Source organism: Lygodium microphyllum, unplaced genomic scaffold (assembly GCF_053477565.2).
Source record: "Lygodium microphyllum isolate KBCC unplaced genomic scaffold, Lygodium_microphyllum_v1.1.10 scaffold_41, whole genome shotgun sequence".
Lineage (NCBI taxonomy): Eukaryota > Viridiplantae > Streptophyta > Polypodiopsida > Schizaeales > Lygodiaceae > Lygodium > Lygodium microphyllum.
In genome coordinates, this window is record NW_028229524.1 from 817961 (window position 1) to 835800 (window position 17840).

Genomic DNA, 17840 nt, shown 5'->3' on the forward strand with positions numbered 1-17840 from the left:
ACTTAGGTTCATCTTGTACAAACCCAAGTTACTCTTGGAATTTATGGTTAAGAATTCCTTTAAAAGATGAATAAAATCCTATTTTACAAATGCAACTTTTGTTGCCAATTCATGGATGATGTCCTGCTAGTTGTCTTTATTATAAAAACTGTAGTACCTGGAGATCCATGACGGGTGCTTGGTTGATGGTATTCGCATCTTCGTTTGTAATCCTAGTTTTCGCCATTCCATTTGTAGTAATTGTGTCCGCCGTGTTATTGGTAGCTCCTGCCTCCATGACCTTTGTAACTTTCTTCTTCGGGGCCATGGTCTTTAATCATAAGATTGAAAAGGGGATTTTGGCAAGGGAGCTTGAGGGTTGTCGCAATTGGATTGATGGAAATTTGATTGATGGGGGATGGCGATCACTAAAAATTTAGAAAATTTGAGAAGAGTCTTGATTCCATAGGGAAGTAGGGTAGAAGGGATGGAGGACTCGATTTCAAGAGGTCACTAAGTATCCTCGTCTTCCTAACGAGAATTCCTGTTCTCGCACTTCTCTTGCCCCACTTCCTCTTGCTCTATACTTCTGAGAAGGACCTCCCCTCTCTAAACTACTCCCCAACGGCTCCACATGCCTAGTATTTATGGCTAAATTGAAGAAGAAGAGTTGTGGCCAAGAAGAAGAGCTCTTTATGGAGGGTATCTTGGCAAATTGGCAATCTAGAAGCTTTCAAGATGCAATTTGATGCTGGCGATTTGATCTTTGAGGTCCACAGAGGCTGCCAGAGATGCCATGGCTAATTCGTTTGGCTCTCGAATAATCTTTCTTCAATCCAAGCCTCTTGTCTGTTGAACTACGAAGAGGGGGAGATTGCTAGAGTTAACTGTTAGAATACAGAAGGAGAATTCCAACTTTTTCATAAGTAAACAGGAACTCCAAATTTGGGAGTTCAAGGTGCCATTTTTTTTCGAATAAAAAAAGGGGGGAGGGAGGGAGCAGCCTGTCATCATCATTTTCCTCCTCTTCTTCTTTTTCTTCATGAGATTTTTTAAAGCTTTAATGCTTAAATCTTTGTGACTTGTCTTGTTTTGCCAAGTTTTAAATGCATTTGATCAATTTCGACTTATGGCCCATGACTCATGTTCGCATGGCAACTTCCGTGATGGATGGCTAGAGTCCATATCAATCCCGAAAAATGTTGGGTTTCGATCCTATGACTATTTTGCTCAAGACTTCCTCTATTTAATGGTTTAGAATTCTTCAAGCCCAATTTGCGAGAAGTCATGAAGATTGAAAATAAAGTCAGGATATCACAATCTAACTTCGATAATTCTAGCTCTAGCTAACATTACTTTCTTGAAATGATTCCTTAGAGTTCAAATTTAAACTTGCTGGTCATTTTTTGGCACATGTCAAGAAAACTAATAAAATATTGCTTTTTATTTTACAAAAATCATTTTGAGCAATGCCCTAACACATTGTATATCTTAGTATGTACCACATTGACCATTCTAATAGAACTATCGACCTGATGCTCATGGTCCCATCCTACACCACTAGGCCAAGAACTGATTGTTGAGGGACATTTGGATCATAAACATTAAAATAACATATTTTGTAAGACCTTCTTTTTTAAATGGAACCAAGCTAGTTTTTCTCAAAACCATTTTTTATTCTTATCATGGCAAACTAGACCCACCACTTGTTGAGATTAGAAAAAGTAAGCCTCTTCTAATGAAATCCTTATGATGCCATTTTAGAGTCCACATTTTCTCTAATGGATCCAAGACCTTTGTTCTTTCATATCCAATACTAAATATATCCATATTAAGAAAAAAAGATAGAGAAGATGGAGAAGGGCGCCAAATTACTTAATCTCTTGCAAACACACTTCCTCAGACACACAACTTCTTACTATGAATGGGAAGAAGAAGAAGAAGAAGAAGAAATGAAGAAATATTGTGAAGAGCTTCCCTATGGCATTGCAAGTTCCTCACTCAAAAACACACACACACACACACACACACACACACACACACACACTCTCTCTCTCTCTCTCTCTCTCTCTCTCTCTCTCTCTCTCTCTCTCTCTCTCTCTCTCTCTCTCTCTCTCTCTCTCTCTCTCTCTCTCTCTCTCTAAATAATGGTGACAAGATATGACAAAATAGAAGACATGAATGGATTCTCAATAGTTGCATTGACAAAGCTTCTACATCATGGAAGTAGCAAATGGAGAGCTTTTATAGCATGAATGCAACATCATGGATGATTACAACAAGGCCTCCCATCCTTATACAAATTAGGGTTAGAATTTACAAATCATGTTGCATTTTAAGGTTTCCATAAGCATCATTATGAATGAGGACTAGCATCATTTTTTGGGTATCCGACCTACTTTGTGGGATCTTGGCTTGTCCTTTGGTGTGATGCATGCTTCCAAATCAGTCTAATTTAGATCTAGACTAGACTTTCACAATGTCATTTTTATGCACACAATCCATGCAACAATTATAGATCTACCAAATACAAATGCAATAAATAATGTAATATTTATGAGATTGAGCCCAACTCTCACATAATAATAAAATAGTAATAATGATGTATCCAAGAAGTAATACAAGTACCCAAAATAATACACTAAATCTCCAAAAAGCCAGTACTCTTCCAAAGAATAAATGTGGCACTGCTTTGTGTTGATCTTTATTCAACTTTGCTTTTTCCATTTGTAGTTATCTTTGTCTATCAACAATCTATAAAATGTTTTGAGTTTGTAATTTTTTTCTTAAATTTTAACTTTAGTTTTCTTTGATTTTTTAAACAAGGAGAAAGTAGCAAGGAAGTGAAAGGAGGCCAAAACAACAATGTATTTTCTTTAATCCCCTCTTTCTTTTGAAAATGTATAATTTTTTTATATATTACTTTTTTTCTTAATCTCTATTTAAAATTCAATTTTAGTATTCATATAGTGCTATATATTGAGCTTGCTCTATAAGTTATGCATGTATCCGATCAGTTATATTGAAAATTTCATTTAACTGTACAATAATAATACAATTGAGTACTCTATTAAATGTGCATATAAACATATCCACAATGTAATACTACCTTTATACTATGCAAAGATATTTACTATTCTATTCAAAGCTATGCATAATTCAATTACTTTTTCTATGCCCTTTCATTAATTTTGAGATCCATTATTCCGTTTCATTTGACATGTTTGATGTGAATAGATTTTTAAAAAGACCAAGAGCTACTTGTGGAAAAATTAGAGCTACAATTTCATAGCCAATAACTCCTTGGTTTTTTTGCTAGAAATTAACATGTTTAAGTACAGGTATAGTCGTGTGGGTACAAACGAATTTAGAATTCAACATTAATGTGTATATGGATGTGAATCAATTGATGGGAATGTAACTACACATACAGATGGTTAGTTTTTTCAATGATTCTTGAAATGTGTCTCTAGTTTGTCTACCTACTAGCCTAATCCCTTCAAGTGTGATGAGAATGTGACTTTGCTTTCCTCATCAAAGTGTTTTTGGCTATAAAAGCATTCCACAATTCATGAAGTTCTCGACTCTTGCACTACATGCTTAGAAGCAATGATCATCTTCAAAAACCTTAAGGATTGCTAGAATCCATAATGTTGGATTTTCTTTTTAGATGCTGACTTGGAGCACTACTAGAGAATGTAAGGTAGAAGGTCTACCACAAGGGTATGAGAGAGAAGGGTTTAGAGAGTGTGAGATAGGGAACACAAAGAAAGAGTATTAGATGTTTAGATGAGTGTAAAATACAATGATAGAGGCACAATCCAATGATTCCATTCCGTACTATGGTCTAGTAGTGCAAATCAAAACAATTGTATAAGATGCCTTGATCCTAGGCATGCAAACACACTTGTGATGATCACTCACTCAACACACAATTTGAGACTATAGCTTAGAAAACATCTAACATGCATCAAGATCTCTGCCATAAAGAGAAACTATGTAGTACATAGGTCAAAGTCCTTGGGTAACACCTCAAATTCTCATGCATACATCAAGATATTGAAGGTAGATGATTAATAACATCGATCATACACAAGATCAATCAATGGATTGCTTCAAAACCTATGTTTAACCTCTATGGGTCTTCAAAGTCCACTTTATCCCTATATAAAAATTTTATTACAATAAGAAGAAAACATAGGCTTGTTTTCATAAATCCAATAAAAACTCAATCTTTGATGTCTATATAATGTTTATCAATGGTAGGGAACATGAATCAAGCACTTGAGCACTTGGGATCCCTATTTGAGCCTCCAAAATCCATGAATAGTTTGCTACCTTGTTCTCCCTACTTACACCTCTCTTCCTCCAATGCATGAATCACAATACCCCTTACTATCCCTAGATGCTAAAGTCATTTTCCCTCTTTTCTTTCTCTATTGCATGCTCCCCATGTCTAGCAAATAGGCCATGATTTGTAGTAGACCAATCAGTCCCGGTTTGCACAATAGAATGCGTTGCCTCCTCCTCTTGCATCACACACTTCATTCCCCTTCACACTCTTCATTTAGTCACAACTCAACTCATTATTCCAACTCACACCAATATGACTTCCCAGACTCTGTCTTGCTTGACTTACATAACTCTTCCCAGTTCTCAAGAAGATCAACACCACGTGTCCTATAATGTATTCGGGTACAACTATCATGCTAAACAAACCAAAACATATAGAAGTGACAACTTTATTATTCCAATAAACATCCTCCTTGAAATAAATTTCAAGAGTGAATGTGTAATGTCATGACATCCACCCCCTCCAAACTTGTGCATCCTTTGGATGTGCCACCTTTAGTCATCCACATTTTCAGAGTCTTCATTTCCATCCTCTATTTCAACCTCATTGTCAATACTATCATGAGTGGCCACATCTCTAGATCCTCCACCTCATATATGTCAGATTCACACTCATAAAGAGCTTGATCTGCTTGCCTACTATAGAAATCTATAATGTAGTCCTATCCAACTCATTGAGTAAATAGGTATCCTCTTCTCCCCTTCATTGTTATGAGCCCTCTATGCACATCAAAGGGAATATGAAATTTAAAAAGATGTCGTAAAAAATTGATTAGAAATCCTTAATCTTGGACTAGTCCCTCTTTAATGGTTATCAATACATACCTTTTTGTCCCTTAGCCCCCCTACATTACTAGGCTCTAGTTACTTATTGTGGTGGACCCTATCTATTAGAAAGGAGAGGGATCTCCCTTTCTTTTCACCCTACTAACTAGCCTTTTTCATCTACCAAGATTGCACCACCACTCTCCCAAAAGTGCCACATCAACAACTTGGATTTATTTTTGTCCCATAAAATGACCATTTTAATTTTTTCAAAAAATAGATTTTTCTTCAAAAGGTATCCAATCATATTGCAAGTTGAAATATTTATTTATATATATTTTTACATTAAATATACTCCAAATTAGTTCGTCATCCACAATGGAACCGCCACTCTTCCACAAGTACCACATCAGCAACTCGTATTTATTTTTTCTAAAACAATTTCCCTTCTACCTTGCATTTTATAATGCAACCACTTAGGGACATAAGCAATTGTAAGAGGAAGGTGGATTTACATGTTCATATAGATGAAGAGTATGTTATTGCAAAGTCCCTTTATAGCAAGTGTAGCTTAGATATAACAATTGTTTCCCAATATTGTTTAGAGAGAAAGAAAAATATTGATATTTGGGTAGATGGTCCCTTGTATCCTAATGACCCTAGCACTAGGCTAAATCCACCTTTCAATTTCACATCTTCATCGTCGCTTACTTTTATTGGGGATGGCAAAAATGGTCAACTAGGTTATCGACACTTAGGTGAAAATATTCATATACATCAATAGGATTGATCAATGTTATATATCACTCATCAATCTTTATTACAATCCCAAGATTCTTTAAGTGTGTTGCAAAGAGCAACAAGATCAAGAAATCAAAGTGTAGAAGCTTGAAGAAGAATTGAAGCTATGTAAAGACAAGGGACAAGAGATAATAGAGGACACACACAAAAAAAATCAACCTTGGAGGAAGAGGATGCTTCACTAAAATCATTTTGGAGCAAATGGAGAAGAATAAGAACATTGTAGAAACAAAGTTGAAAATGTGTAAGAAAACTCCCATAGGTTTTAAGAAAAGGAAACATCGATTACTACCAATGCTATCACTATCCTTGAATGGTGGAGCGCAAAAACAACATGTGAAAGCATTAAGGTTCATCATTTTCTATTAAAATAAAATATAAATTTACTACACTCCTTGAAAATGTCTCTTGTTTTAAAACTAACTTTTATGATGATGCTAGATGCTGAGGTGAGGGTTATTAGATGGAGCTTCTAAAGGCATTATTAAAACCTAAGTATTTGAGTGAAATTTTGAGAGACCCTCAACATTAGTCCTCCACCTTGCTACTTCAAATGAGGTTCTTACTACATGAAAAAAGTTCAAATAGTATGTGATATAAGATAGCAAATGCATTCGCTTGTGTAGCTAAAGCACATGATTTTGCCCCGTCCATTTTAGCTTAGAGCTATAAGATGAGCACAAAATATATCCATTGCTAATGTAATAAAATATTTTTTTAAAATCACTAGCGAAATAAAATTGGAGGGAACTAAAGCTAGATATATTTCTTATATGACTAAGATAACTTTAACAATATATTTTTTCACTTGATTAAGTTGCAACGTGCCATGGCTCATTTCTTGGTGCGCAAATCGGATGTTGTATGCATGCATAGTGAACGCCGAAAGGTTCCTAAGAACAAATAACTCTACTAAAACTCATAAAGTAAGAAGAAAGATTTGCACGACATGAGAGAAGAAGACCAATTGGATACAATCTCCCCCCATGCCTTGTGTGAGCGCTCCACAAGGCATGTATTTATAAATTTATTAATCTCCAAGCTAAAAAAAGCCCAATTTACAATTAGCATGCTTTGGCTTTTGTTTTTTCCTTTTTCCAAATAAAGAATCAAGCGATTGGGTGTCCAAAAAGTCAGGTTGTGCCCAAATACAATGTCCAATAATGAAATACTTAAATCGAGTGCCTATGCGCATACAAAATAATAAATGTTTGTCAAGTGCTTCAATAAATAAGCAAGCCTAAATAAATATTAGCACCACACCTTTAATGATAAGATGTGCGCCCATTAAAAATGATAATTTCTTCTAGCTAATTTGAATACACGCCATCGCCCGGTGCTTCCCAATGCCACTACTGCTTGCTCTACACATCAACTGAAGCATTCACAATTGTTAGAAAATAATAAAATTAAACCCACAAAAGTGAATACCTAGTAGTCTTCAGCTACAAAATAATAAAATGGGTTGGAACTCTGTCCTAACCTTAATTTAATACGAGTGCACTCTAAACTCATAAACATCCGTTAAATTTAAATATGTATTTTGTAGAATCACCCGCTGTGGAATCACCCATGTGCACATTAAATTAATCTGACGCCCGAAAAGGACAAGTGTCCCCGTCAACTTCTCGCATAAGGAATCCACCTTGTGTATGAGCCCTGGCAAATAAATAGGGTTTTATGGAATCCACTGCAAAACCTCATGGAATCCACCATGGAATACAAACTTCATGGAATCCACCATGGTCTCCATGGTCTCATAGAATCCACCATGGAATATGCCTCCTGGCATCATACCCCCGGGGTGGGATAGCAATTGTCCTCAATTGCTATTAGCTCAATGTGGAGCGAGCAGTGAGGGGTAAGCACTTAGGTTGCGGGCGTGCATCCATTGGGCCTCTTCAACAAGATGATTTTTAAATTTAACCAAATATCTAGAATATCTACGACCGATTCTAGTGGTCATAAAGTCAGTGTCTAGAATAGTTTCAAGTTCAAGGATTTCAATTTCTTCTTCTAACAAAGAAGGGTTTTCATAGATAGGGTGAACATGTAATTAGTATCTAAAAGGTCATAACAAATTGATATGAAAAGTATTATGGATCTTCAAGTGTGGGGGTAGTTCTAGTTTAAATGCATTGTCATTGATTTTGTGAATGATTTTGAAAGGTCCATAAAATCTTGGGGCTAGCTTAACAACCTGATCCGCTAGCATTAGCTACTAGAAAGAATGGTTGATTAAAATCAGGTAATTGCAAAACAGATGCATGTGTTAAAGTATGTTTTAGTAAATCAAAAGACTTTTGTTGATTGTCAGACCAATGATATACAAAACCTTTCTTTAATAATTTCATTAAAGGCAATGCAATCAATGAAAATTTTCTAGCAAATTTTTTGTAAAAACTAGCAAGACCTAAGAAAGAACATAACTCATGCACATTTTTAGGGATTGGCCAATTCAAAATTGCTTCTATCTTTTTAGGATCAACTTGAATACCATCAGAAGAAACAATATGACCTAAATATTTAATTTGGATTTGAAAAAATTCACTCTTTTCAAGGTTAGCATATAATTGATTCTCTTTCAATCATTTGAAAACCAAATATAGATGTTTATAATGCTCATTCTCATTTTTACTGAAAACCAATATATCATCAAAGAAAACAATTACACAATTCTGATACTTCAAAAATATTCAATTCATCATACAAATGAATGTAGTTGGTACATTAGTCAAACCGAAAGGCATAACAAGGAATTCGTAATGAACAAATTGAGTTCTAAATGTAGTCTTTGTTCAAAGAGGAGAGAGAGATAGGGAAGACACCATATCCATGAGCCTTCAGGCTCTCAAGCTCATTCCTTCATTTCCACGCACTAAACTGAAAAGCACACACTCTACAAGATAAAGTGACCTAGTGTAAATGTAGACTAGACGGACTAACTCTAGTTAGGTCACTAACTGACTACTAACCCGACTTATTTAATGTAGTCACATGTAGACAGCTGTACACACTAGCTGTCATAGATGTCGGTCATAGATGAAGACACACTGACGGTGAGCTTGATTTCTAACACTCCCCCTCAAGCTAAAAAACAAAACTCAAATCATCTACATCACTCCAAGTAGCTGTCTAAAGTGAATGAACTTATCTTTACCAAGTGATTTGGTAAAGATGTCTGCTACCTGGTCTTCAGTCTTCACATGCTCCAAGTCAATCTGATCTACTAAAACCATTTCCCTGATGAAATGGTAGTGAATCTCAATGTGTTTTGATCTTGCATGATAAACAGGATTGCTTACTAACATAACACTGCTCAAATTGTCACAGTACAGCTTGACTTTGCTGTCCAAGTGTACTCCCAAGTCATTCAGCAACTTCTGTAACCACTTAGCTTCACATGCCGCTAAGGCCGCACCACGATACTTTGCTTTCGTACTAGACAGTGCAACAATAGGCTATTTCTTACTCTACCAACTGATCATGCTACTTCCCAATCCAAATGCATAGCCACTGGTTGACCTCTTGTCATACGTGCAAGCAGCCCAGTCAGCATCAGTGTACCCCATCAAGTCAAGGGGTTTCCCATATGTATAAAACAGCCCATGATCTGTGGTACTCTTTACATATCTTAGAATTCTTCTGACTGCATCCAAGTGTGGCTTGCGAGGCTTCTGCATGAACTGACTGATCAGCCCCACAGCATAACTCAAGTCAGGTCTAGTGATCGTGAGATAGATCAAGCTGCCTACCATCTGTCTGTACATAGTAACATTCTCAATCTCTGTCCCAACATCAATCTGCAGCTTGACATTCTGCTCCAAAGGCGTATCCATAGGCTTGCAATCAGCCATACCATATTTCTGTAACATGTCATGAGCATACTGCTTCTGTAGCAGCCATATGCCTTGAGGTGTAGAGACAACCTCAATCCCCAAAAAATATTTCAGCTCTCCAACATCCTTGACCTTAAACTCAGCATGTAAACATGTCTTTATTTCTGCAATCCCATTTTCATAATCTCCTGTAATGATTAAGTCATCAACATAGACAACTAGGAAAACATAGCCACTATCTGTCTTCTTCACAAACAGACTATGATCAGCATCTCCCAATAGAAAACCATGTTGCTGTAAATAACTGCTGATGCGAGCATTCCATGCTCTGGGTGCCTGTTTCAACCCATATAATGCATTTTTCAGCCGACATACATGTGCTGGAAATTCTGGATGTACATAGCCTTCAGATTGTTCCATGTAAACCTCTTCCTGTAATTCTCCATTGAGAAATGCATTCTTTACATCCATCTTCCATAGTTTCCAGCCTCTAGCTGCTGCCAAAGCAATCACAGTTCTAATTGTAGCCATCTTTGCTACAGCGCTGAAAGTCTCCTCATAATCAAGACCATACTGCTGCGCATACCCTTTTGCAACCAGCCTGGCCTTATATCTTTCCAATGATCCATCTGATTTACATTTTACCTTATACACCCACTTGCATCCAATAGGTGTTTTTCCCTCAGGCAACTATACCAAATCCCATGTACCATTTTCAGCCAAAGCTGAATATTCCTCATCCATAGCAGCACGCCAATTCTCATCTGCAACTGCCTCATCAAACTTACTTGGTTCTCTAAAACCTATTACTTTCATCATATAGGCATAATGACGAGCTGAATATCCGGTGTAAGTATACCTGTCAACAGGTTGTCTGACCCTCTCTGATCTCCTGATCTGTGGCTCACTGTGAGCTTGCCTCTCATGAGGCGGCACATAATGGCTCTGCCTAGCACCTGGCGTCATAACAGAAGGAATCCCCAACTCACTGTCTAAGCTATCATTGCTAGATGAATCATAACCTGCAGTGAGTGAACCTGTTACATCTTCAAACACATTTTCTTTTCCCTTATATGTTCTATCCGTGTCAGTGGATGCAGTACTGCGACTCCGTAACCATCCTATCCAAGGACTCACTGTAGATGATACATCACCTGTCTGACCACTCATGGAAGTACTCTCTATAGGAGTATTTTTAGCATGACTCATACTGGGTGAGCCATCAGTAGGCACTGCCACAGGATTCCCATACCAGGATACTAACTCATCAAATACCACATCTCTGCTTATGAGTGTCTCATGCGTAGAAGGTATATAACACTTATAAGCTTTCTGTTCTTGTGCATATCCTATAAACACACTTTTCACTGCCTTAGGATCCAATTTCTTCCTCTTCTCATCTGGTATATGCACATATGCAATGCTGCCAAATACCTTCAAGTGTGAAATATCAGGTTTATGACCATATAGCCATTCATACGGAGTGACATCATGAATCCTTGCTGTAGGGGTTCGATTCAGCACATATACATCAGTCATCACTGCTTCAGCCCAATAACCATTTGGCAGATATTTTTCATTCAGCATAGCTCTAGCTGACTCCATCAAAACCCTGTTTTTCCTCTCTACAACACCGTTTTGCTGTGGTGTATAACTGCATGTGAGCTGTCTTCTGATCCCATGTTTAGGAAGATACCTGTCAAAGTAGTTTGAGACATATTCACCTCCTCCATCTGATCTCAAGCATGATATGTAACAGCCCAATTCATTTTCAGCATGTTTCTTGAAGTCTTTGAATGCATCAAACACATCATCCTTATGCTTCAAGATATAAAGCCAAGTGTACATGCTGAAATCATCAATAAATGAGACATAATATCGTGCACCACCAAAAGAAGCATTATGTGAAGGACCCCAGACATCAGAGTGCACCAACTGTAAAGGCCTAGTGTTGTTTTTTACATGTCTCATGAAAGGAAACCGTGCCTGCTTCCCAAACTAACATGCAGGGCATACATGACCAAAATCATTATACTTGAATTTAGGTAATGCAAGTACTACTTCTTTCTACTGCATAGATTTCAGATTTTGTACATTGATATGTCCAATCCGCTTGTGCCAAATCTCTACATCCCGAATGGCACTCTCATCATGAGCAAACATGGCTGCCTTGAGTCCCGGAATGGTCGCATCCAATGTAAACATCCTGTCATCCCGTCTGCCCTTGGCAATTAACTTGCAGCCATTTCCATACTCCTCAATGAAACACCCATATTTGTTGAACCTCACTTGCAAATTCTGTTCTGCCATTTGACCCACAGACAACAGATTCTTTGTTATGGTTGGTACATGTAATACATCATGCAGGCCTTTCTTCTTGCCATCAGGCATCATAAGAGGAACAATCCCTTTATGCTTTATGTCATGTTGGGTGTCATCCCCAGTACATACATGACCATGTGTACCTGCAACCATCTCATCAAACCACTCTCTATGCGGGGTCATGTGGTTTGACGCTCCAGAGTCAATGTACCATCTGTCATCTCTATCATGTCTCGATGCATTTTTAGATACATGCTGCATGGCAAAGAGTCTATCAACTGGCTCATCATGAGCACCACTGGAAGATGCATAGTGCCTATGCTGTCTGCCCTTTGCCTTCATATCTCCCTGCTTCTTGTAACAATCCTTTGCAATATGCCCATACCGGCCACAATAATGGAAGTCCTTGTCCCTGTTGGACTAATCAGACGACTGCCATGAACCAGATCCACCACCTCTACCTCGGGGTGATCTCCCCCTACCTCTAAACCCACCAGATCCACGCTGGCCTTGTGTATTTGCACCATGCCAATTACTCTGCTGCTGCTACTATCCATAAGTATTACGAGTGTCACCACGACCTCGAAATGAACGACGACCTCTAGATCCTCTGCCACACTGGCTAGAGTATAACACAGTGTCTCTATTCTGAGATGCACTGGAACCTGTATTCAAACTAGGTTTGACTTCCTCATGCAGTAACAAAGCAAATAGCTCTTCCCAGCTAGGGGGCTCTTCTCTGACAGAAATGGAAGTGTCAAAAGCTTTGTACTCTTTGCCTAAGCCATTCAAAGCAACACCAATCATATCATCTTCTGATACACTTGAGCCAATAGTAGCAAGTTGATCAGCTATGGTCTTAATCTCCGTGGTATACGTCTAGATGCTCTTGCCATTCCTAGACATGTTGTTGAACTGCTGTTTCAACTGGATCTTTCTTGCATGTGTCATGGTTCCATAATTTTTCATCAGTATGTCCCAAGCATCCTTCGGAGTCTCACATCTAGTGATTTGAATTACCATAGCATCAGATATACATAAGGAAAACCAATGCAGCACCTTGCATGCTCTTTCATTCCATAGCCTATAGGCTCTTTTCTGTTCATTTGTTGGATTGTGTGCAGGCAACTCAAGAGCAACTTCATCTCCTGTACATAAATCCCAATAACCTCTGCCAACCAGAAAGTTTTTCATTCTGAATTTCCATAATGTAAAGTTCTTATTATCCAACTTCTCTCCAACTATCTGAGTGATATTGTCAGTCCCATGTGCATTAGCCATGATGGAATAGTCTGTCTATCAAGTGCATGACTCCTTGCAGTCCAATAAGTATGACTAGTCCGTAACAGTTTATGACATTTTTTTGCACTAAATTGCAGAAAAAACTAGGGTATTTCAGCCCATTGACACCGCAAAACAACCCACAAACAAGTGGTCTCAACTGTAGATATAACTGTCAATACATAAGCTATGTGTTTGCTTCAGCTTAACCTTCTGTAACCTCACTGCCAGGGTACATGCATGTAGTCTGAAAACTATAAACTGTGAGTAACCAGCAGCAATTTCAAATTCAAAACTGAGTGGTAATCATGTCATACATGTTCCAAAATCTCCCAGGTAGCTGCTAGTACATTTGGCAGTCAAGACATGAGCATAGAGGCACAGAACAGTGCATAACTAGCACATACAAGTGTCAACAAATTCAGTTGCAGGTTGCAATCAACCAAAATTCAACATACCAAGCTCCAAGCAGCTCCAAAATGTCTTTCGACCATGTCATACATTTACTTTGTAGTGGCAAGTTCAATACATGAGCATCTGAGTAGGCATAGACAACCTGTCTTCATTGACCAATGGCATAAACCTCATGAGCTATTTGTAATTAACCAGGACAGTGTAACTGCATTTACTTTAGCTTCAGAATTCAATTTTCAATGATGCTCATTGCTTGCTTCAATCCTCCATACATTCAGCATGTATAGGCCAGTTCATATAGATGATGGAACCCCCAAGATGACCTGTATTGCTTTAGTAATGCACAATACTTGTCATTGACTGTGTATGACAGTTTTCAGCCTGTCAATGATTTTCAGATCTGAATATTCTGAGCAAGAGATCTCAGCTCCAAGACATTTGATCCAATGTATACATGCTTTGACACATTCTTGTGCTCCAAAGATGCCTTCTGAGTGTAGTACAAGGCTCCTGTGTGTCAGTAATGAATGCATGCTGTCCATTCATGTTTACAGCAGTTCAAAACTGATTACAGATCTGTGTCTGTTACTCCAGCTCATAACAGAGCTCCCACACAAGCATTTACTTCTTGTATACTTCAGATACCTTCAATAGTGAGCATACATGCTCTATGAATCTTGTCCAGGTGCCCCACTGAAAATTGACAAGTTGCTGTCCACCCAGATCAGCAGGTGCAGATCACGCAAAATTTCAGGCCTTGTTGTTAGCTAGTCCTCCTCATCATGAGGCTCAATGACCACTTGCAGATACTCAAAGATGCCCACCAAGGCTCCCAGAAAGGCCTCAACCACTGTGATAAAGCATGGAGTCCAAGATGAGCAAATGCATACCTTGACAGAGTAATGGCAGCCTGTTTTTGTTTTCAAAAGGCCTTGTTCTTCAGCTTCTTCAAGTCTTCTTAACTCCCTCCTGCTCCAGAGAGCTCAATCTGGCAAAGCTCTGATACCATGTTCAAAGAGGAGAGAGAGATAGGGAAGACACCATATCCATGAGCCTTCAGGCTCTCAAGCTCATTCCTTCATTTCCACACACTAAACTGAAAAGCACACACTCTACAAGATAAAGTGACCTAGTGTAAATGTAGACTAGACGGGGACTAACTCTAGTCAGGTCACTAACTGACTACTAACCCGACTTATTTAATGTAGTCACATGTAAACAGTTGTACACACTAGCTATCATAGATGTCGGTCATAGATGAAGACACACTGACGGTGAGCTTGATTTCTAACAGTCTTGAAAATGTTAGGTATATCCAATCGTACTTGATGATATCTAGATTTGAGATTTATTTTGCTAAACATAGTGGCTCCTTATAGTTTATCCATGAGGTCATCTACCATAGGGATCGAATATCTATTCTTAACAGTGATCTTGTTTAGGGCATGATAGTCAATACACATCCTATAGGTATTATTTTTCTTCTTGACTAATAGGACAGGTGCACCAAAAAGAGAACTACTGGGCCTAATAAGTCCTCGGGTTAACAATTCTTCAACTTGTGCTTGGATTTCTTTCTGTTCAATCTGATTGTGTCTATAATGTACTTTACATGGTGGTTGAGAACCTGGGATTAAGTTTATTTTATGATCTTTAGGACGTGTAGGTGGTAAACCAAGGGGTAAATCAGTAGCAAAACAATCTTTAAATTGTGAAAGAAATTGGGTGTGCCTAGGATGCATCTAATTTTCCTTAGCTTTAATTTCATTTACCCATACTAAGTATGATTTACTACCTTTTCTCAATGCATGTTTAGCCTGTGTGTGACTAAGCAAGGGAATATTATCAAAGGTATGTGTTCCGTGTAATGTGATTTTTTTCCATTAAAATGAATTTTCATTGAATGTGTGGAATAATCTATGTCGGGATTATATTTGTGATGCCAATGCATTCCTAAAATAATGTCACTAGCTTGCAAAGGCACAACCAAGAAATTTCTGCACTCAACATAATCATCAAGTTTAATTTCTAAATCATGAACTTCTTGTGTACCATTGTATTTAGTGCCTAAGAATGTAACCTTTATGCGATAATGAGTTGGAACAGTAGGTAAATTTAATTCTTTTACCAACTTTGCAAAAATAAAATCATGTCTGCTTCCATCATAATGCAAAACAATCTTTTCATGACCATGCACAAGACTTTTCATTGTTCATAATGAATGAGGATTTGGCATACCCGGTAAAGTATCTGAAGCATCGCCGATATCATCATCATCTTCAATGAAATCTTGCATATCTTCATGGTCTTCGTCTTCAGACACTCCCAAGTAATTGATTTGAACAATTGGCTTCTTGGATTGACAGTTTACTGCTAAGTGTCCAAGTCATTGACAATTGTAACAAACTATAGACTTTGCTTTGGAAACATTATTGGTAAGGGCTGGAAATTTGGACATGTTTGGATTTGGCTGAAGAGATGGCTTAGGATTTGAATTTGTGTTTGATGGTAAAGGAGGAGGTCAAGTCCAGGATTTACAGAAAGAAGAAGAAACAAAGTGATTTTGATTATCTTCGAAAGTTAGAATTGAATTGCTTTGTACCAAAGTTACCGTTAGTTGAAAATTGTTGGGGTCACTTTTCTCATCCACGAATTTTTTCTTCAACATCATGGGCCAAAGAAATCGCATCTTCCAAAGTCTTTGGCTTGAACATGTTCATTTCCGCATAGAAGTGACCAAGCAAACTTGACATATACTTCTGCTTGTGGATTGCCTCAGGAACATCTTCAAGCATTTAAAGTTGTAGTAAGGCACTCCAGAAACGCTCAGTGTATTGCGCAATGGATTCACGATCTCTTTGTTGTAGAAGATCCCACTATTTGATTGCTTTTTCATGGAATTGAGGTGAAAGAAAATTCTACAAAATTTTCTTTTGAAAGGCCTCCCAAGTAATAGGACAATCAATACTCTTGCGGACAACAATCCACCATAACGATGCTCTGTCTACTAGATGGTTAGTGATGCATTTGAGTTTATAGTTTTCATCTTCATGGAAATAATCATCGAACTGACTGATAAAAGCGAGAATAATTTTTCCCTCACGTTTTCCATTAAAAGTACAAAATTTAAAATTTCTTTTCCTTATCTTGGCTGATTTTCTGAAATACTGTGCTTCGAGTATCGCATTGATCGTACGTCAAATAACATCTTCAGGTTGCGCTCCATCTTGAACAATAGTGGATCGTTGAAGTGTAGCCAATTGTGCTTGCAAAGTTTGACGTGCTCTTTGTTTCTCTTGAAGTTGCATCATAATTAGCTCCAATTTTTGCTACATGGTTGGTTTTGAAAAATCACCTTCAGCCATAAAATCTTCCATGTTTTAATCGAACATCCTGCAAAATCTCAAACAACCTCACACACTTGAAATCTCGTTAGAAGGATGAGCGTAGCTCAAGTTTAGGTTTACAAGGCTTTATTTTTTTTATAATATGGCTTTTTGCGATCTTGCTTCTTTTTTGGATACGGTAATTGATAACGGTGTTCTTCCAAACAAGAAATAGTCTCTGCACATGACAGTCTACTTGCTGAAAATCAACTCTGTCAAGATACAAGTGTGAACAGATGCTTGTTGAAGTTACAAAGTGGGTTTGGGATTGGTTGTGTGTGAACTTTCACTATGAAAAAGTTTGAAGATTGAGTTTTGAGCCTTAGTAAGGCTTAAAAGCTTTAAGATTTAGATAGAAGAAAGTTTAACTTAATCGTTTCATCAGTGTGAGGATGACAACAGCTTTTTAACAGCGATGACGGCGATCAATACACGCTGCCACCACCGATTTTCAAACTTTGGAGGGCTTAAGCTTTTTAAGATTTTTTAAAGCTTATAAACTCAACTTTGATGAAATTTCTTGCCTGTTTTTTTTTTCTGAGAAGAAGAAGACTTAACAAAGGGACTTGAGAAGTGGTTCTCCACCTCCTGATGAGAGTGGTCCTTCGTGATTTGATAGCACAGCAGGGGGTTCTTCACTGCCAGAAACACACTGGTATTGACGGTTCATCGCGAGAATGCCTGTAGAGCCTATTCGTTC